This window comes from Cupressus sempervirens, chromosome 5 (assembly GCF_028749045.1).
Source record: "Cupressus sempervirens isolate cs-2001-9-10 chromosome 5, ASM2874904v1, whole genome shotgun sequence".
Taxonomy (NCBI): Eukaryota; Viridiplantae; Streptophyta; class Pinopsida; order Cupressales; family Cupressaceae; genus Cupressus; species Cupressus sempervirens.
Genome location: NC_143122.1, coordinates 339,725,896 through 339,732,839, shown reverse-complemented (window position 1 = coordinate 339,732,839; position 6,944 = coordinate 339,725,896). Strand labels below are relative to the sequence as shown.

The 6,944-nt window shown below is 30.1% G+C and overlaps 1 pseudogene; it reads left to right on the top strand.

The window, feature by feature from the left end:
- Positions 1 to 1,163: 1,163 nt before the first annotated feature.
- On the top strand, positions 1,164 to 1,571 carry LOC149556075 (putative calcium-binding protein CML13 pseudogene; annotated as a pseudogene).
- Positions 1,572 to 6,944: the final 5,373 nt, after the last annotated feature.

The window sequence follows — 6,944 nt, the reverse complement described above, 5'->3', positions numbered from 1 at the left end:
TGAACTTCCATCCTCTATATTCTCCTCTCCATCTCCATCTTCAATTGTAGTCTGTATCCTACCCTCAAGCATATAATCTTTGAACTAGTTATTGTTCTCTAATTTTCTTGACATGCATAAGAAACGTGAGGAAGTCTAAATTCCTTTTAATTATTATCTTCCTTTCCATGAATGACTACATATCATCTGTGACTAAAATTAGATACTCAGGAATTAATTTCCCTTTGATAATAAATTAAACATAATGTCTAGGCTTGGAGATAGTAAGTTAACCATAAATAGGTTCTTTATTCTTGTCACATGCATGGAAGAGGTGATTAGCATAGAAGGAATATCAATGTTAACTATGTGTTTGTCATCATTGAATACAAATTCATCCCCTAAAAAATGGTAATTTGTACTAATCACTAGGCCATGCGTTGAGAACAAAATCTTATTAAGCCTCTCTATTTTAACTTCTCTCCATGAAATGCACTTTCCACTTTATGCCTCTTATTCTAATGGCCGCCTCCATCACTAAAACTATTTGTAGAGTTTTGTGAATTGAGAGGCTAAAATTCTTGGTGTCATGGTCGCTAACTTCTACATTTTTAAAGAAAATTCTTCAACTCATTTTAGAGGGTTTCTACCAGAGTCAGATTCCTCGATTACTCCTTCAAGCTCGTGTAAACTTTTAATGATTTCTATTGGCACTTTAATGATGAGCTCCTCACCATCATTTGATCGATTAATTGTTTCATTGCATCATCATTGGTTAGACTGAATTAGCCGATAGGCTATTATAGGTGGACATTTCATCAAAACCTGTCCGTCTCTTAAAACATCTAATGGTTTTTGAGGTGATTCGCAGTATTGAGTAAATGCATTATCGAGAAAAGTTGAAAGTTTGATCCGCTTGCAATCTTTTACAATAAAGGCAAGGCAAGAGATCTTTTATCGTATCTCAGAAATTAATAGACATGAACGTGTTTACAAAGATGGTGAAAACGATTGCAGTGGTATCAGAACTGGTTATGAGTTTTTTGTTCGTGTCACATTTGTAATCTGTGAACTCAACGTTGAAGTGCAGATTTGTGACGATAAAATTATAATTATTTGCCAAATAAAATTTATTGTTAGATCAATAAGCAAAGTAAAGTCGTTTGTTGCAGGATCTCTGAAAAATGGGGAAGGATCTGAACGATGAGCAGACAGCTTCAATCTGTTTGACGCCAATCAAGACGGCTGCATCATTGTAGCCAAGTTGAGCACCATGATGCGCTCCCTTGGAAAAAATCCAACACAGGCGGATTATGCGCAAACAGATTGGGAGCACCATCGATTTCCCTCGTTTTGTAGATGTGATGCAACACAACATGAAAGGGGATAACTTTTCACAGGCAGCTCACAGATGCTTTTAAGGTGCTTGACAAAGAGGGCACACATGAGATGCTTTCCGTCACCGGGCTCCGTCATATCCTCACCAGCGTTGGAGAGAAGCTCGTCTGAGTTATGAATGGATACGGGAGATTATGGTTGATTCTCAAGGTAAGATATCTTATGAGGAAATCGATAGGATGATGGCCAAGTGATATTAGGGACATTTTCTAGGTCTGTCGGGAAGTATTGACACACTCTTACCCTAAGAAAATTGCATTATGTTGATGTGAAGTTCTCTTAATTTCAACCTATATCAAAATCGTACCAATTAAATGATTTTGATTTTTTTAAATTGACTTGTCTCTAAAATTCAAGAAAGAAAAATAATCATACAAATAAATCAAATTGGTTTAGAACACACAATTAATTATATTAAAAATGGGATGTGTTCTTCAATTTTTGGAATAGTCATGTACATTTTTAGATAGACTCTCTCTATAGCGATAATTTCATCAAGCTTAGACATCATATATTATAGTAAAAGTGTTAAATAATCAAAATTGACATAATTTTTCAAGTTTAATTTATTTCTTAGTTTGTGATGTTTAAGGATGGCTCAATAGTCCATCATTAAAAAATGGGACACCAAATCTGATAGACAAATCTAACATTATTGTCTAAAGAATGAAAGCAATCAATATATTTAAATAGTTTAAATGGTACAATTTAAACATCAGGCGCAAAAGGAAAAATTATGTCTGCAAAAAGTAACTTTAACTATTTAACACTTTTATCCTAAATTAATGATAATGTTTAAAGTAAAAAATATGATATAAAAATTAGATCCCAATCCAAAATTCTAGAAAAAAATGATAGAACAAACTTATCTAATATTAAAATTGAAAATCATACAAAATAAACAATCTATAGAAAAAATCTCAAAAATGATTAATATATTTTATCTTCAAATTCTTAATCATTTTGTTACTATGAATATTAAATGTGAAGATCTATTATAGATGTTGATTTCAATGTCAAAGATGACCAAAAAGTGCAACCCAATAGTACAAGAGCAAATCCTTGTGAAATGAATAAATGGTCATATTGATGTGTAGTAGTAAGCTATGTATGATATGGTAGAAAATGGTAAGGTATTTTTATCAAAGCTTGACACTCAAAATTTTGGATGAAACCAATAAGAATAGAGTTGGTATTGTGGTGCATTATGATTTATGATTCCTAGATGTATTTATGATGTAAAATATTAGGAAGAAGGATATTAGAATAAGTATTTCATTAGTCTCGAAAATTTTATGTGTGTTTTTGTGTATTCAACAAGCTCTTAAAGGTGTAAATGGATGCCAAAGATGTAATTAGAGAGATTAATTATATTTAATAATCTATTTAATAATGTTTATATACAATCAAGGGACATTAAGCACAATAGAGATAGTTATATTTGAATTTTGAGCCCATTAATGTAAATTCCCAATTTTAGTTGCTATGTTTGAGGATTGGAGACTTGTGATAATGGACTGGATGCACTTGAGTTTTCTTTTCCATAATGGAGTATTATACTAAAGATTTGAGCTATTGGAGAGTTTTGATTGAATGATGATAATGTAATATTCATTTGTAACCATTTGGCATAACTACCATTGTTAATTTGCATTATCCATGGTTTGCATGTAGTTAGTGCATGATGTTTTGGATATGGTATTTTTTTTAGTGTGTTTTAGGTCAAGTTTCTTCTTACCTATTGATTTCTATGAATTTATCACTTATTGCATATATTTGATTATATTACTTATGCACATTGCTTTTTTGTTTTTCAAATTCAATAATATCTTTTATACCCTTAAGACTTTCACCATTTAAGAATATACATAAAGAGTTGTTAATGTTGAGGTAGATGTCATCTCTAGGTCAACCTCTCAAAAATATTAGCTTATTTGTCATGTAAAGGGTCATTAAATAATCAAGCAACTTTGTAAATGTCTTAGATGATGATTATGTAGATTTTAATTTATTTTTGTAGACCAAATCAAATTACTTTAATAACTAGTCCTTGAATGTTCAAAAGATCTAAGATGAAAGATGTTAAAGTGATATAGTCAAAGACAATAACAAATTTTCATTCTCAGACAACAAAGCCATCCTTGCCTCTTTATGAATTTGAAAAAATAGAAACGAGCATGTGAAACCATTGTGGGAGTGAGATCCATGATCCTTCCCATGAATAAACTAACACCATTTCATATAACACACCCAACCAAACTTACAAGTACTAAATTTAAGAGCCTTCCATTTTACTGTAGCAACTTGCTTTGAGACCCATAGTTCAACATGATTTTAAATCTTGATAGCTCAATTTGTAAAACTTTAGTGCAAAATGGGGAATATAGTTACATTATCTCTAAATGATGATAAGTGAAAAAAATGGGGAAGCTCAATGGGGTGTTTTTGGATTCAAGTTTCTTGTCATATTAGAACAAAAAAAATGAATTGAAGATATTGAAAAGGCATTCTTTTAAATAGTTCAATCACCTAGACACAAAAATTTGCAAGCCAAGTTTGGAGAATTAAGTCATAAAATCATGCACCAATTTCAATATTCAAATTTTTTTTTTTTTTTTGTAATCATCTACAACTGGGGAAAAAAAGAAGGGGCAATAGGGAAGCCTTCCTTATTACCTAGATCCAATGAGTGCTAAGTGTTCCATTCATTTTCATCGGAGATGGGTTTGTCTTAACAAGTACCCATGGAACATAGGTCAATGAGTTTGACTAAAAGACTACAAAAATGAACAATGATAGCAATATCAAAGTTTGACATGTGGAAAATATCTCCTACATATCAATTGATGAGCTTAAGCTCTTTATAAACAATGGTTCACAAGGAACACCACTTGGTGAAGGTTTTGAAAATGGGGTTGCAAGTAGAGTGGGTTTAACCATGGAGGGAACTCCATAGTTAAGTGTGCTTGAGCTGGGGTAGATCTAGAATGAGTGACCTCTTAGGAAGTCCTAGTGCTTCACCTATGTGAGCATCACCTAGATCCAATGAGTGCTAAGTGTTCCATTCATTTTCATGAGAGATGGGTTCATGTGAACCGATACTCATGAAAAATGGGTCAATAAGTTTAACTCAAAAACTAGGTAGTTAAATCATGATGGCAATATCACAATTTGGCTTGATGTGGAAAATATCTCCTATTATGAAAATATTGTCTATCCCAAGTGCTAGCTTATCATACACCTCATCGATAAAAGTCAAGATATCATTCTAAGTGTAGTTGTGTTGGTCTTGATAATGACAAGCATTTCTGTAGAAGATTTCACGAAGCTCCTCTTGTGGCTTCCTCACATATCTTAAAGAAATAAATAAATTTACATATGTTCCTTACAATCAATGAAAAGTTCATCTTTTTACATCTAGTATAAAAATTTACAAAGACCACACAGTTTCAAGAGTATGTTACTTCATCAAAATTGCAAACAACAAGGAATGCATAATCTTTTTATGTTGATGACTTAAACTTTTTATTTTATAATTTTTGATAAAACATTAAATAGTAGTTTAACTTTTAAATCTATTTTCTTTTTAGTAAGATTAGAAATTAGATTTCCATCATGTAATACAAGGTAATTTAGATGAAATAAGGGTTAATGTAGTTTTTCTTTTCTTTTCTTTTGGATTCATTTATTTTGGAGGACTTCTTTTATTTGGAGAAGAAATTTAATGTTCTAATCATATTATCATTTGTATGAATTTTTTATTTAATATTAATGACAAAGTAAAATAAATAAGAGAAAAATAAGGATCAAATTCTAAAATTCTTAATCCTTCAAACCAAACTATCTGGTAATTGACTCAACATAAGCTTCCATATCACTAAAGCAATAGTGTAAGGAAAATGAAACAAGTAGTTCATTAAGAGTATTTTATTTTTATTCTACTATATCTTTGTAAAAACCTCATTTTTATTCTGCTATTTAATTTTAAAACAATTTTATAAATTCTTTGATTTTTAAATTTTATAAGAAATATTCACTTTATTTAAATAAAAATTAATTAATAAGAAAAGAAATAATAGATTGTTTTCTTTCTTGTGGGGGTTTATATGTTGAAACTATATTGATTCAGAGTGAATTTACTTGGTTTACATTGCATATATCTAATAATGGAAACAAGTTATAATAGAATATACTTTAAATAACACATGATACCTATGTTTATTATTTGAGTAGGCAATAGTGCATAACACAAACCTTACCATATTTGTAGCTTTAATAACATATTAAATATAACTTGTCTTGACTAAAGAAACCATGGCAAACAATAGTAAATCAAATGTTATTTCTTATAGTTTTGAATTATGTTGTATTTTGGCTTTCATCCACAAGTTTTCAAAATAGGGTTTTATGTGTAGAATGTTGAATGAATACTCCTAGGATACATCTTTCATTTAATATTCTTGAACTCCTTTTGATTCTATAGCTAGAAAATGAATCTTACCTCAAATGGATGACTTTTGTCTTGCACAAGTTGAAGGTGCTTGAGGATAAAAACACCAAATTATTTGAAACCTAGAAGAAGGAAACTAATGATAACATGAAATCAAAATGACTATCTTTTCCCACTTTTATTTGAATGATTTACTTAATCAACTATCATCCTTCCTTTGTATCCATTTATGGCATGGTTTATGAGCAAGATAAATTATAGCCTACATGATTTTAATCCTTCCAATATCTTGGAATGTTAGGCATGCAACTTTAAACATACAATAAAAAATGTCTGAGGACATCTTATGCAAACTTACACTTTTTTCCCTATCAGCGTACCCCTTGCACCTACTTCGGGTGCAAGTGCTAGTGTATATCATTTTAATACAAATGCAAATGAGACCTTTGCATTCATATGATTAAATGTTGACTATATCTATTAAGTCACTTCCTTTCTAAGTCTTATTCATGACTAGCTTAACTTCACTATAACATTGTTTCGTTGTTTTTGTTTTAAATGTTATTTTGGTACTCTATTTGTTTATCCAATAATTTATAACCATTTCTCATAGACTCCTTTGTCAGCCAATTTGTCTGTAGTGGGTTTTCCTTCTCTAAATTTATGATTAATAATATATCTTTTCAAATGTATTGATATTTTTGGGGCTCTTTCTACTAGAGTAATCAACTATTTTAGATCAATTTTTTTTCAAAATGTCAAAGCCAATTTACATAAATCAAGAATAATAAATAAATAACATAAGCATTTAGAATCTGTCATAGATCAAAAGAGTTGGGGATGTAATAAATGCATCAAATGAAATATTTTAAATAATAAAGCAATGGTGCTTACTCAAAAATATTATGACAAGTTCTACTAGAGTAATCAACTATTTTAGATCAATTTTTTTTCAAAATGTCAAAGCCAATTTACATAAATCAAGAATAATAAATAAATAACATAAGCATTTAGAATCTGTCATAGATCAAAAGAGTTGGGGATGTAATAAATGCATCAAATGAAATATTTTAAATAATAAAGCAATGGTGCTTACTCAAAAATATTATGACAAGTG